This window comes from Lepisma saccharinum, chromosome 14 (assembly GCF_977018435.1).
Source record: "Lepisma saccharinum chromosome 14, izLepSacc3.1, whole genome shotgun sequence".
In the NCBI taxonomy this organism is placed as follows: Eukaryota; Metazoa; Arthropoda; class Insecta; order Zygentoma; family Lepismatidae; genus Lepisma; species Lepisma saccharinum.
The window spans coordinates 71,030,501-71,046,592 of NC_139242.1; the positions used below are offsets into that span (position 1 = coordinate 71,030,501).

General features: G+C 39.1%; 1 protein-coding gene across 5 annotated transcripts in view; it reads right to left on the reverse strand.

Moving 5' to 3' along the window:
• LOC145999010 (regulator of G-protein signaling 9) overlaps positions 1-16,092 on the reverse strand; it is a 304,822-nt gene that overhangs the window by 167,305 nt on the left and 121,425 nt on the right. The gene's annotated exons all lie outside the window — the stretch shown is intronic.

Sequence of the window (16,092 nt, forward strand, 5' to 3'; positions counted from 1 at the left end):
ACGAAAATGGACTGGCAAAAGTTTGAACAGCGTTGTGCCATCAAATTTTGTGTTAAGCTTGGCGAATCCGCTACTGTGACTTATGAAAAGTTACAAAGGACTTATGGAGAACATGCACTATCTAGGGCACAAGTGTTCAGATGGCACAAGTCCTTTTTAGAAGGCCGAGAACAAGTGGAAGACGAACCTCGTGCGGGAAGACCTTCAACCTCAAAAACGGATGACAATGTGGAAAGAGTGAGGTCTCTTGTGAGGTCAGATCGTCGATTAACGGTGAGAATGATCAGTAGTGAGTTAAATTTGAACGCGTGTATCGTCCATGAAATTTTAACACAAGATTTTAACATGAGAAAAGTGTGCGCCAAGATTGTTCCAAAGAACCTCACGCCTGAGCAGAAAACCCATCGGAGGGATGTGTGTCTTGATCTTCTGGACCGCCTTGACAGGGAGCCAGAATTCTTCAGTTGCATGATCACAGGTGATGAATCATGGATTATCTCAGTCCCTGTGACTTTTTTTTATTCCCCTTGCTCAAAAACCACTTGAAAGGACGCAAAAACACTTTACCATGTGACATATTCGGATTTACCTACGGTCATATATTTTGCTTATTAGGATTAGTAACAATTGTGAACCTGTAAACTTGACTGCATACATTCAGGATAAAATCCACTGGAAGTCAGGTACAGGTGGCAGCAAGCTATGGAATGCGGTAAGCTGTTACAAGGAAGATTTAATCGAAACGGATGGTAAGATTATTGGCTGTAAAAAGGGGATACATATGAATGGTATATATATTGTGCTTTCATTAAAAAAACAATATTTTCAGTGGAGTGCAAAAATAAAACTATAGTCCTTTTTCATTTCCTTTTTTTGAAGCTAAAGTACAGCCAATAATCTTACCATCCGTTTCGATGAAATCTTCCTTGCAACAGCTTACCGCATTCCATAGCTTGCTGCTACTTGTACCTGGCTTTGCCATTTCACTGACACTCAATACTGTCGTCACTGCCACACGGTTAAGGCAAAACTATTCTAAAAAACTTCACAATAAAAGTCTAAATCTAACAGATAAGTACACTTTCAACCCAACAAGCGTGCCGCTTACAATGCGTTTGTTGCTGCGTAAGCCCACATCGCATTGTTTCAACAATCGCTGCAAAGTACACTCGTGGAGGGAAGGTAAGGTAGAAGGCGCTTGTTCTTTCTTTTCTCTAGGCTGCACCAAATATACGATTGTTGAATGTTTTGTTCAGGGGAGAAAAACAGCCGTTCAAAATATTTGATATTTTGTCAATAAATGGACCAAGGAAGATGTTTTATAAAAAGGGAAAAAATGGAATGTAGGCTCTAAAGAACTATTCAATAAAGAAAGGAGAATGTTTTAAAAAGGGGGGAAGGGAATGTGGGTTGAAAAAGAGAAAAGAAGGGAAGTCAAAACCATGTAATCTTGTTGGAAGATAATTATCAACACTTGTTATTTATTCCATGACCCGTGTTCAGTGGCGGCGATTGGGTTCCAAAACTAGGGGGTCAAGGACAGTTTACTTACCCTTGGTCCATAAGGTTTAGCATAGTGCAGGAGTAAAAGTGGTAAAAGGGGGGCAACTGCCCCCCTCGCCCCCCTAATCGCCGCCACTGTCCGTGTTGAAAATAAAAAGAAAGACTTCCCTTTAAAATCCGGTCTCTACTGATGAGTAAGAGCATCAAGTCATTTACACTGACTGATGTCAACTCCGGAATCACTCATACGTCACGATCTATTGCAGTGACGCACACACACACACATTCTGGCATGAAACCAATCAGTAAAGCCATGCGGTGGAGCAAAATTCAACATAAACTCATTGACGCACAGCCTTCGTGTGCCTTTCTATACAATCCTACAGCATGTATACATGGGTGGGGTTGGTTGGGAAATCACACGATGTGATGAAATATAGAAAAGTAAAGGTATGTGTCGAAAGTGTGAAGATGTGTGATATTTCCTTCTGGTATCTCGCTGATAAACAAAACACAACTCAGCATGCTGGAGCAAGTACTGGACAAGAGTACCACGAAATTTCTCGTCAAAGAGGAAGTTAGCTGGAAAATCGGTTGTCGTCCTGTATTTTTCCAATCGCAACGGAAGAATCAGGAGAAGAGATCGCGCTCTCCTGATTCTTCAGTTGGAAGTTTCCTCCTCGCGTGCCGTCGCTAAGCAACCAGAGGTCCCTATTTTTCGCTCCCTCGGGAGAGCTCTTGCAGGGATGCATTGGATGCTCCCGACAAAGGACAGGATGCGGGAGCTCTTTTATTGGTTTCATCTTTGTTCGGGGCACAGAATCATAACACGACGAGACGACTTGTAGAAGTGCTCCTAAGAACTCTGTCGCACAGGGATATCTAAGGATCCACTTGAGCTAGATACGTGGAATTTTCGTGAAAGTTCGAAGTAGCTCGTTTTGTAAGTGTGGCAGTGGGTCTATGTAGAGCCTTGAGCGAGGCATGAATATTTCGTGTCTGTCCAGTCAACAATATCCGTTCAGCCTCATCGTCCTGATGAAACTCGAGTTTGGACTAATTAAAAAATAACGAGTAGACCTACGTAAAAACGAGTTACATGACAATTTATCTTACTCAATTCTGTGTTAAGCTATGGTAACCAATTTCTATCGGGTATGCCTTCGAGCTTTTATCATCGTGAGGAAAAAGTGCAGTCTTTTTATGTTTACCAAACAAGCGCTGTCTTTGAAATTCTATAAATAAAAAACTTGTGGTACAATCATGATGAAATTTAAATGCAGTGCAGGTAGAAAGGTTTTAAATACAAATCTTAATTTTTAGATTTTTAAATCAATCAAAAAAGGTTCTTATCAGTTTTGTGAGGAAAAAATACTTTTTCTTAGTAATGGGTAGTCCCACAAATACGATCTTGGTTTAGTTTTGAAGTTCTTTGCAGCAGCTTTTAAAACCCAATTATCATTGTCACATTCTGAAACAAATTTTATGAATTCATTCATTCGATCTTGAGAAATATGTGCCTGCAACAAATACAGGCACACACAGCATTCTGAAATACTCTAGGTATAAGGGGTGAACTTTCGAAAATGCACATCTAAAATACTAGTCGGAATGTTTTGTCCGTCGATACATTAATAATGCTGCCAGTCTCATAGATTTTGCCTTCATATGTAAAACAGGGGTGGATACATACCCCTGTATTTCTAGTCGAAATCAAATTATTTCAACGATAATTGTAGCACCAGGTACTTTTGAGGATGATTTCATATCATGTACGCACACACACTACAAATTATACCTATTCCTCCCTCCATTAATTCATTGCATTGCAATGAATTGAATTACATGATGTACTATGATGCACTATAAAACAAAGATTTGCTACAAAGGAACGCGTATGATTTACACACAACAAGTGAATGACGAACTGTACGCTAATAAAATTGTTGTAGGACTCTGCACTTGTTACAACATTCTAAAAATATAACATTTCCATAAATGCTGCTGTTATGCACAGAATTAGTCAATATTTTTTCATTAATTTACATTCTTTCATTTATTTCTTTAAAGCTAATACTTAAAATTATTCTTACTGACCTGAAAATCGTGAAAAGATGCGAGAATTCGACCAACGACTAAGAAAGTAAGAGACGAATAACGGAATTTCATAAGACTATTCCAAAACCTGGGAAACATGATTACAATTTTTTCACATGTTTGAAAATACTATTTGCTACAACGTGTGCCATTGGTAAAAAGAAATGCTTGAAAAGAAGTTTCATCTACTAACTGGAGAGAGTGCTGTCGTAAATCCACTGTAAAAAATATGTTCTAAACCAAGTTCAAACCACTACCGAATGGTTTGAGAGATTTATTTGGAAATTTCCGGAAAAGGCAGGGAAAATTTTTAAAATTCCAATGTCGTCAACAAATAGAACCAAAAGTTACTCAACACACGAAGTGACTGATGGAACCTTATCTGTATATTCTAAACTTTGCAGAATTGCTAAATTTATTTCTCTTAAAAAAGTATAATTGCAAGAATAACGGATGGGAAACTTGGAAAGTATAGTATCCTCAATCACAGCGCCAGTTCCTCGTCTAGCGGCGGGCTTGTTCCGTGGCAATAGCATGTGCATATGCTGTGTTTCGCACGAGGCGCGAGAAAAGTGTTTGCTTTAATTTAACGCAGCATTGTTTTGTATTGAAATTTCGGGCTCATTCCGTTATTTACACGGACTCCTGATCTGCGGCAGCACTTTCGAAGCGCTCGCAACAGAAACGAGAAAGCGGAACTGCAAGTTGACAAGAGGACGAGGTTCAGTCAACATCTACTTCTGTGAAAGCACTCGCACCGTAACTCCATCTGTTGACGGAGTGAATAAACACGCCGCAGCTGAAGTGGTATTTTCGTAGGAGGATAATGCAGACTACGCCATTTGCATTCGGGTTGCTGAAGTGTCATTACGTAACTGTCGCGTCAGTTTGTAGGTGTGCAGTATTTACATTTCATGAACTATCATGATTGGAGATGGAATATGACGTGCTTCTAATGGCATAGCGAAGGATAAACGCAGACAAATTATTTATCTCGAGTGATTCATTCGAGTTAACAATCGATATGGGCTACACTCGGGAACAAGAAATGAGGCGTCTGTCAGAATATACGCTGTTGCCAAATCGATGCGGTTGTATTCGTTCAGAGCTGAATGCCCCAAATTAAAGACAAATACTTAAACAAAGCCGTTTTTTCCTTAGCTCAAATGGCTCAGCTCGTCTCGTGTAAGGATATAGACGAGCAAGGATATACATAAGTCTCGTCTCGAGTGACATCACACACACATTATATTATACATAAATTATATATATGATTATATTATTGTGAACTTGCATAGAGGTAATCAAAGAGAACAAATTTTCTCAACATTTTTTTTCTATTTGTCACCTCCTTTCGATAATATGAACCAGCGAAAAATGGGAGTTTATCCTGAATGTATGCAACACCGCTGCACAAGATCATAGTTGCCAATAATGGAATGAATAAGTTATTCTTTTTGGAGTGCGTCAATGCATATGGCCATTTTGCATCCTTCAATGTGTAGGGGGAAATCCCCTTATCTACATTCCATGCCTGAGTGTTTAGAAACGAGTGTAAAAAAAAACCTTGAGAAAGATTCAACGTGCAGGCAGTAAAGGAGGCTGCACAGGACATACATGGCATATTAAAAATGTAAGGACACACTAAAAGAAATCCTCTGAGACAGTGGAAAAGCTAAAATAACATGAGTTAAAACACTGTCATCGCTACTAATTGAGATTAACTTTGCACTCACAATAGACAAAATCAGGTACATATTCGCTTGGTATGCGAGACTGTCAAAAAAGTAAAGCAACTTTGATTTTTCAAATATCATAAATTATAGTTTAACGAAATCTCTCACGAGACCTAGTCTCGGGCACTAAGAATAGTCTAGATTTTTAAAACGACACATTGCTGTCGATACCATCCAGAAGTTCATATAGGCTACATAATTTTTGTGTGGTATTTAAGAGTATATAAAATAAGGCTCCCCTACAGAATATATTTCCACTTTGCCTCCGCATTAACTTTACTTTATGAAGTCGATACTGTTGCAGAACAATCATTATTTCTGCCAAAAAAAAAGTATTATAGAGGAACCACAAGGAAAGAAACCTGCGCAGAACCTCATCGCGCTGGCGGGTGGGGGAAAGGACAGGGGGAAGGGGCTTTTCAGCTCGGCCACGCCAGTGTTGCCAGACCTATTGATTTATCGGCAGAATTCCTTAATAAACTATTGCTATGGAACCTCCAACGGCCTGCTCAAAAACACGTTTCCTGCTCATCTTACTTGAACATGGAGGGGAGAGATAGAGTGGATTAGGTGGGCAAAAGCTTTGATAAATGTTCAGTCGGTAAAGAAAAACCTCATTCCATCTCACTGTTTTATTGTATTGGTGGGTACAAAACAGGGGCGTTAATAGCGTCAGGAACCATCGGAAATTCCCTTAGTGTAATTTTAGGCGTATATATATAAGTGTTATATGTATATATAATGTATATAGCCTATATTAAATGCAGCAACATAGAGGCTGCATAACTGACGGATAAAGCATGTGAGTGTTAATAACAAGAAATTTGCTACAGAACGAAGCAGCATAGTTCAATTACAAAGGAAATAATGTACCCCCTCCCCCGTAGTTGCTTGGAACTTTCATGGGCTTGAAAATACTTAGTTTTCTATCCTCAATATACTATTCTATACTTAAATATTTAATTTTCTACAAAATTATATAGCGGCATGAACGTCCAGAAGGAAGTGCAAGGATGGTCGCCACCTCCCCCCTCCTCTTCTGGAAAATGAATTTTGACATAAAAGTACATATTTTAAACGTATGAGTGATTTTAGTAACAGTAATTTACATCCATTATTATAATAGGGATGTAGGAACGTGATAATTTCAAAGTCAAATGGTGTTTTCTGAGAGTGCAACATTATTACGGGGTAATATGCCTAGTTTACCCGCCTGATAAAAATACATTGTTTCCTCCTCGCTGGAAGAAATCTGCGGACGTCCCCTTGTCCTCCAGTGCGCACGCCTATGCCGCCCCTCCGCCCCCGAGAACGTCGTTCATGCGCTACTATTAGATCATCGGATTTTGTAGCAGATCTGTTTTCCCAAGGAACAATCTCCCGATTTTTTCAAGTCTGACCTGGCAACACTGCTCCGAGCACAGAGAAGGGCAGGGAAGGTGCGCGAACGCTTTCAACGGAAGGCTTTTTTGACTTGTGGTCGAGCTATAGTTCATAGCTTCGCTGACAAAACATGTATAGTTTCTAACTTTCATGCGTCCATCTCGTGGGGGCTGGTTTATCGACACTCTCTGGAAATTGCCACCGTTCGTTTCAAGTCCCAGAGAGCAGAATGTGTATTATTTTTATTGCTAAGAAGAGGAAAACAATCCGTTAGTATTCCAACAGAATTACCAAAGTAAAAATCTTGTTAAGATGGAAAAACGTGAGTGTGAAATAAAAGGGTCTTTCATTAAGAGTGATACTTTTTAAAATTTGAAAAAAAAATAAACCACTCAACGTATCAAAGTAAATTGTGCTTTATTTTGAAGCTTAGACATTGCAGTTATGTTCTGAACAAAATATCGTTCAAATGTCCACCACGGCTTTGAACACACTGACGCACACAATGGCTCCACTGATCCTGATTTCAGTGGAAAAATCATCTTCTCAGCATTGTTGTCTTAGTGGATTCGTCAATAAGCAAAATTGTCGTTATTGGAGCGAGAAGAACCCACAAGTGGTCCATGAGGTGCCATTGCATTTTAAAAAACTCACTGTGTGGTGCGGTTTATGGCGTGGCGGCGTCATTGGACCTTATTTCTCTCGAGATGATGAGAGAACCGTTACCGTCAATGGCAACCGCTACAGATCCATGTTACGCGAATTTCTGTGGCCAGAACTTGACACCATAGATATTGAAAACATGTGGTTCCAGCAGGATGGCGCTAAGTGCCACACAGCTAAATGCTATGCTCGATTTGCTGAGGGAGAAGTTTGGCAACCGGATCATCTCAAGACTTGGATGTGTGAATTGGCCGCCACGGTCGTGTGATTTAACACCCATGGATTTTTTTCTTTGGGGCTACATCAAAGCCCAGGTCTATGCTGACAAGCCACGAACTTTGGAACATTGGAGGCGAACATTCGTCAGGCTATCGCAGACATAACGCCACTAATGTTGGCCAGAGTGATTAACAATTGGAGCTTCGTGTGCGTCAGTGTGTTCAAAGCCGTGGTGGACATTTGAACGATATTTTGTTCAGAACATAACTGCAATGTCTAAGCTTCAAAATAAAGCAGAATTTACTTTGATACGTTGAGTGGTTTATTTTTTTTTCAAATTTTAAAAAGTATCACTCTTAATGAAAGACCCTTTACAAGAACCAGGTTAGGTTCTTTCATACTCTGTTATATAATCCAAAGAATAAATTGTTCCACAGTTTTCAAAATTCCAAAAATAAGAGTTTTATGTGGACTATATATAAAAAAACTTCAGGACTAAAATTTCTCATGTAAAAATGAATAAGAAAATGGAATAACTACACATTGCAGTTCACTAACTGTATAAAATGTAAAAAGATAATGAAAAGCAGTTGTAGTCGATTAGGCCAGTCAATAAGGGGTTCCAATAAGGAAAAAAAATTAGGGAAAGCTGGAACAAATTTTATTATTTTTCTATAAGGGTTCTTAACAACATATTAATTTTGCACTCCTGTACCACCCCGGATTTGGCCGGCATCTTTGAAAAATGTCGCCCAAAATCAGTTTTTTGGAAATATCTCGCTTGGAAAGCACTTTACAGCAAACGAGGTTAGGTGGGTAGAGTGGGAAAATCTCCCCACGATGATATAACAATAATATGAAATAAAATTGGTTTATTTCATTACTTTATAATATTTATTATTGTGTAATAGTAATCAACCATAATAATAATAATTATTATTATTTTTATTATTAAAGTTTTCAATGGACTGCCCATGGCGACGCCCATGGTTCGAGACTCGAACCCTCCATCCTGTTGATTACAAGTTGCCATCCATCATACTCTATATTAGAGAAGCCGCATCATTAAAAAGGACGTGAGGGAGAAATGGACAAGGAAAATGCGAACCTATTTACCTCATTGGTGGCAAATACAACTTCCGGTTCCATTTCGTCGAACAGTTACTAAGGCTATATTTCCTGGATACGGAGCTCAATACGGTAGAATAACGAGCTAGAAGAAGCGAAGCAATAACAGAAAAATACGACAGAAGAGCGGAAAAAAAGAGCGCGAAGATGAGAACATTTTCAAATCAATTTACCACTCAAAAGCCACCGACGTTTCAATTAGGGACAGACAGAAGTGACATCTATTGACAGTTAACGGAAGCTAAAACCAAACAAGTTCCTGCGGCTACAGTAATTACAACATTGATAGGAGAGAAAAAACGTCCGATCGGTGCTTCTGTCGCTTGGTGCTCACAAAAATAAAGACCACGTAAATTAGTTTTCCTTTGTTTTGCTGCCTGAGCGAGATAACAGACAGGGTGAGAGGAGTAGAATAAAAGAGGAAGAAGAAAAAGCGATTTGGTATTGATGTATGGGCTTAATTGGTTCGCTTAGCCCACGCTGAATGCAGGAATATCGGGCGTAAATACCTGTTCGCGTTCCCCCCCCCCCCATTACTTTCAATTGTGTCGCCATGAGACGGGGCAGGGCCATTTTTAGTAGAGGGTAAACGGGTGTGTGACAGTTATGAAGGATGGACGAGTCTCCATCCTTGAAGTGCACCCCTAGATTAGGCAGTTAACGACCTATATTTCAGGAGGGGTCCGAACCAAGCGTTGTATATGTGATAATTAGGGATAGGAAGCTGATCACAAGTCATCTTTTTCTGTGAGCCATTAAAACAATGCTAAACCTGACATCAGTCAGTTTCCCTTCAGTTAGAACAAAACAAACATTGTTTTCATTTTTTTTTTCATATCTCGGCATTTTTGACGTTTTTCTTGAATTACTTCATTCTTTAGATTTATTTTTCTTTTCCACTGTTTAAATTTGCTGGCATAACGCATACATTTAAATTTCCTGACATATATATTCGGGGCCGTTTACCAACTGTACCCCCTCGAGAATTACGTCGATTTTTTTCTTAATCGACAGATTTCAATGTTTTACGTAATGCAAAAGTGGTTCCAGCGTTAGGAAAGCAGAAATAACGGATATACAGGGTGACTGGTAATTAGATGTATTCCCTGAAAGCGGTTAAAGTAGAGACAATTTGCAATAAATTTGACCATATGATACCCCGTCCGAAAATTAGTAGTTTTCGAGATAATCGAGTTTTTATTGTTTTTTCTAAAAATGACAATTTTCCACATAAAAAGATGAATTGAGAAAAAAACTGATAATTGTAGGGAACTTATTTAAGCGTTTTCTGATAGCTAACAAACAAGTGGTTCGTTTTAAAAAAAGTTTTTTCCAAATAACAATCACATGTAAGTACCGGGTGGGTCTAAACTTACAAGTGATGATAAAAAAATGCACTCTTAGTTTACTTGGCAACGTATTAATAACAAAAATGGTATGACACGAACCGTACAAATTACTTAAATTACTTCCTTGAGTCATCAGCTATCCAACAAGGTACAAATGTTGCTAACATTTACATTTGTGTACAAGAAATAATACTTCATTCATCTTCATGTGTATGGAATCAATGAACAATACAATTAAAGAACATTACACGTCCTGCTCAAAGTGGGCACCTCCGTTACGAATGCAGGCACGTAAGTTTTTACGGGTCATTTGGTCTCTTAACTCGTGATGTGATGGTGGCCTTGACGTGTTGACCAGCTGTTAAGATCCTCTCCCTGAGCTCTTCTTGCGAGTTTACCGGTGCCTTGTCATGTGGCTCCAAATGTAAAAGTCGCAAGGCGTCAAATCGATCGGGGGATCGAGCTGGGCAGTCATCATGATGATAAATCATGTCACGTCTTGTAGCTAGAGGCACATCCTCCAACAACATTGCCATCCCGTTCCGCAAAAAATGTTCATAAGTGATGCCATTTAAGATTTGGGGCAGGAAAAATGGCTCGATGAAATGATTGTTGATTACGCCCATCCATACTTCTGCCTGGGCGTGCGACAGTGGCTGGATGAAAAGTACCCAAAGAAATGGATTGGCCGAGGCGGACCGATTCCCTGGCCGGCTCGATCCCCCGATTTGACGCCTTGCGACTTTTACATTTGGAGCCACATGACAAGGCACCGGTAAACTCGAAAGAAGAGTTCAGGGAGAGGATCTTAACAGCTGGTCAACACGTCAAGGCCACCATCACATCACGAGTTAAGAGACCAAATGTCCGTAAAAACTTACGTGCCTGCATTCGTAACGGAGGTGCCCACTTTGAGCAGGACGTGTAATGTTCTTTAATTGTATTGTTCATTGATTCCATACACATGAAGATGAATGAAGTATTATTTCTTGTACACAAATGTAAATGTTAGCAACATTTGTACCTTGTTGGATAGCTGATGACTCAAGGAAGTAATTTAAGTAATTTGTACGGTTCGTGTCATACCATTTTTGTTATTAATACGTTGCCAAGTAAACTAAGAGTGCATTTTTTTATCATCACTTGTAAGTTTAGATCCACCCGTTACATACATGTGATTGTTAATTGGGACAAACCTTTTTCCAACCAACCACTTATTTGTTAGCTATGAGAAAACGCTTAAATAAGTTCCCTACAATTATCAGTTTTTTCTCAATTCATCTTTTTATGTGGAAAATTGTCATTTTTAGAAAAAACAATAGAAACTCGATTATCTCGAAAACTACTAATTTTCGGACGGGGTATCATATGGTCAAATTTATTGCAAATTGTCTCTACTTTAACCCCTTTCAGGGAATACATCTAATTACCAGTCACCCTGTATATTTGATCCCAAAGTACGGCCCACGTAAGTTAAAATCTGCAATTTCGGAGTACTTCGCCACTTTCTGTTAGTAAAAACGGTTTGAATGTACACTAAAATAGCGAAAGAACACGAAGAAAATAACTATCAGTACCAAACCTAACAATCCTACCCTAACTACGTAAAATTATAGCTACTGTTGTGGAAAGTCCTTTTGTGTGCTATATTCACTTGCGCGAAGTCTTTGGGTTGTTCTGCTTCATAGCAAAAAACATGCTAAGGTAACAGACGTACTTTACTTCACAATAACACATTTCCGAGAGCTAAAATCATAAACAACAAAATATTCATAAACCATGTAAGATATTTAACTTTTTCTAGGGGGTACAAAAGGTCAAGGGTACCATATGGCGTTTTTAGTAAGTTTGCCATTAATCGAATATATGGTCAATGCGAAAGCACAATATAATTTTTAACTGAAATGTTTCGCAATGGAGTAAATAATTAATTGTGGTAAATTTATTTCTCTTCCACCAAACTTAAAATACTTTGTGGGAAGCCTATTTAGAGATCCCCTTGCTGGCCACTATTATCGCTTTCATATGTGGTTCTAAATTAAAATTAGTCACAATATTTAACAATACCTAAATATATATATATATATATATACCGGGTGTCCCAGAAGTCTTTCCCTGATTACAAACTTTATTCATATCCGCTATATGCAATGTAGAGATGTAAAAGTGGTGCCAAAATGTTGGAAAACTAACCAAGTTTATTTGTTGCAGGTTTCAGTAATGTGGCTGTAGTGCAGCAGTGTCAGTGCTAAGGAATCCGGAATTAATGCTCTTGACATCGGGTGGCATCTTTCCATACAATGTTTCTTGGACTTGACAGGATTTGGGAATGAAGATACCGTAAATTCCATTTTTTAAATACCAACTTATTGATGGCAGATATTCTAGACGAAAGAATTCTGTACATTAGAAAGTTCCTCTGCACTGTTATTGGTGACCGGGTCTCGTGATACCAGAGGACATGCTGAGCTTTTTCCTGATTTGTGAACGAGACACCTTGTATAATTTGGTGTACGCCGCGAGACAAGTGTATTTTCAGACGCTGACCGACTTTTGTATCGTGCAAGGCTAACTTTGAAAGTAGCTGAATGACATATAGAAAAACCTTGTGGTGTAAGTTTATGTACATTAGGACTTAAATTGCTTTTCCCGTTTGCTTCAGGAGTTGGAAGCACCAAACAATGGGTTTTATCGAATTATTCAACAGGTCTTGTAATTTATGAAAGATTCAAGCGTTGATTTTAAGAGGAAACATTATTTTTAGGTCTTTTTAAATAATATTAAGGTCATTTTATATGTCATTTTTTGAATTTGTAGGTCATCAATATCTGAGAATAAAAAAAATTAAAAAAATAATACAACAAAAAATATAATAAAAAATAGTATAAAAATAAAAATAACCGAAGTGATATGACACATATTCTGTTTCCCTAAATGGACCTTTTCCTAAAATTAAATGTGAAGAGCGTGGTATTTGCGCCTTTAAGTAGAGGTGAAAGAGCAGAGACGACAATAAAATCGTTCCTTTATGAAAAACTTCGGGGTTTGTCTGAGAAAAGACTCGGAAACTTACAAATGTGTTGGGAATGTGTGGATGAATCACTGACCTAAATCCTATCATATGCATAACCTAAATTATAGTGAATAAATATCAATTGTAAACTATACCTACAAGCACAAATTTCTAATCAGAACTGGTCGTGCAGTTCACAAATAGGATTAGTAACCAATGAAAAGTGCACAGAAATCGAACCAGATTGAAACGTGACAGCTTTGTTCACTCTCTTATCTCCATTTTTCTTTCAATGTACGAGAAAGTTTGTTTACATTAATTATATACATTTCTAGCAGTAATTTCTTACTTGTGCGAAAAGCAACACCTACACTCTGTCTCGCGATATGTGGAGCAAAGCTGCACCTAACGGCAGAGAAGGGGAGAAAGAGAGTGGGCAGAGCAAAGCAGCGAGAGATGGTAGCTGCAGCCGCGTTTTCTCACTTCCCCTCTCACGCGTTTATTGGTCGAGCCATCTCGAGTTCTTCTTGCGCAGAGGAATAATTTTCGTTCGCTTTCTCCAGAGAACCCCCTCTGCACTGTAGTGTGCTACACTGCCCAATACCCCTCAAACAAAAACCAAAGTTTAATTTCCATACAGACAAATGCGGAGAACTATTACCCCTCCCCCTCACGTTCTCAGTCTTGTAGTTTACCTGCAGACCTGAGTTATTGGTCCGTGGACATTCCACAACTAGCCTGCAAAGAGGAAACGTTCTACTGGGACCAAACATTTCCACTTGGTTTCGGCCTTCGCTTAACCGGAGGGCGAGTCTGACACATGTATCTCGGAGTTAATTCCCCAGCTGCCGAAGAATGTCCCACTGGTCATTTCCAACCCCTTACTCTAACTGCCACGAGATGTCTGGTGGGGACACTCCGAAACAGATTTAATGAAAAAGCAACTCCCACAGCAGCAGCTCCTGTTTCTGCTCCTGTGTGCTGCAGAACTGAGTCCTTGATCTTAAGCCCGCATCACACGGAACTGGATTTCCAGTAGGTATGCCCTAGTTGGCGCTGGACTGGCTACCAATTTACTAGTTTTCGCCTCACACGATACTTATCAGTGTACTTGTTGATGGACTTTTGTTCCCATACGAGGGAAGTTGTAATGGCGGCCGCGTGACATGTAAACAATGTATCACTTCACATTTTTAAAAGCCGATAACTATTCAACCGAGAGGAATAACGTTTCGTATAAAACGGTATTAGGTACAAAATACATACTTTACAACGTTTACTGTACACGTATGGAAGAATATTTTAGTTGTTTCAAATGTAAACACCGTGCACTCAGCATAGATGGTGTAACTCAACGCGCCTTTCATGCTGTATACGTTACACATTGCTGGAGTAACACTCGGAAACCTCAGACAAAAACACTCCTTTGCACACTCACAAATTATCTTCACATGGCGAAACTTTGGTCTGATTGGCTGTTCCACAGAATCCAGTCGAGGAAAGCAAGTAGCAATTAGAACATGTCCTATTCCTCCAAACCAGTCAAACAGTCAGCCAGGCGGCCATGATTGCTACCTAGAAAGTTAGTTCAGCGCCAACTAGGGCATCCCTACTAGAAATCCAGTTCCGTGTGATAGGGGCTTTATTCACAAGGAAATCCATATGCATTAACTGTGACGTCGCTTCCCTGCCTCTCTAGGTTAATCGCGACAATGAAGATGAATAATGATAAAATTACATTAATGAATACACACTCACAAAGAAGCCCCTGTCCAGGCCGGGACTCGAACCCGCAACTTCCGGTGGCAAATTGTGAATTGATCACTCACGCTCGGTCATCGAGGAGGAAAAGGTGGGTACATACAGTTTAGCTAATCGCAGACAGTGAAACGATTGGTTGATGAGATGTCGTCATCGTCGAAGTTCGTTGAATTTTCAAACACATAAACAATGTTCTTTACATTCATTAAATCCGTTTCAGAAGCTGCTACTAGCATAAAAAACAACATGTTGACAGTAAAAAGTCGTGATGTACAACATATTAACGCTTAGGCAACATCCATTTTTCATCTCATGGTACCTTGTTTTAACTTCACAGATAGGCTAATTTGGATTGGTCCTACAGTTTAAAGTACTATACAAACCACTTCGTACCTCCAGTGAGTATTGAATTCGCTGTGCTGATGATTTCTACATTTGCTCTCCTAAGTGACGCATTCTATAGTAGAATCTGTGGATAAGTAATTTGCTGGCACAAGAATATAAGACACTAAAAATGCTTACCAAGGCAGTCTCTATTATATAATAACACACTATAAACGTGACGTTTCCACCTGTCTAACAGGTTCTTCTTCAGACAAGGATTCACAATAGTTTCCTAATCTGAAGACGACCCTGTTAGAGGTTGGAAACGTTATGTTTGTAGTGTGCTATTTTACAATAAATTTTGTCTTTTAGTGTATTATTAAGCATGGAAACATAGTAAGTGTTGCCGTAAGAATATAAGCTTCTGATTAAGAAAAGTTCTGTCCGGTTAACGATCAGGTTGTATAAGATATCTGGCTTCACAGTAAACCAGTTGTTGCCAGAAAAGTGAGTTTGACGTTCTGGCAAAATGTCGTTGTTATACGAACATTCACGTGAATGCTCTGGAAGGAATTTTAAGATGTAATTTGAAGAATTTGGAATATAATAGCGGTTTTTCGAAAGAGGAATTTCGAAAACAGTTTTGCTGGCTTAGTTCGAAGATCCAGCCGAGCGTCAAAGCAAATAAATAAATAATAAGGCTTTTCTGTTTGACTCTCTGACGCCCTCGAAAAGCGGAAGTTAGTTCTGAATATACATTAAACCATATAACACACAGGGATGTAGTCGAGGAGCTCGAGGGTGTACGGCGCTGTATGCCCTCTGGTTAACGTTAGTCATTAGAGTATACCTTCCACTTTCATTTCGTTTTTATTTATTTATGTAATTTGACCATCACTCCAGTGAGTTTGTTACG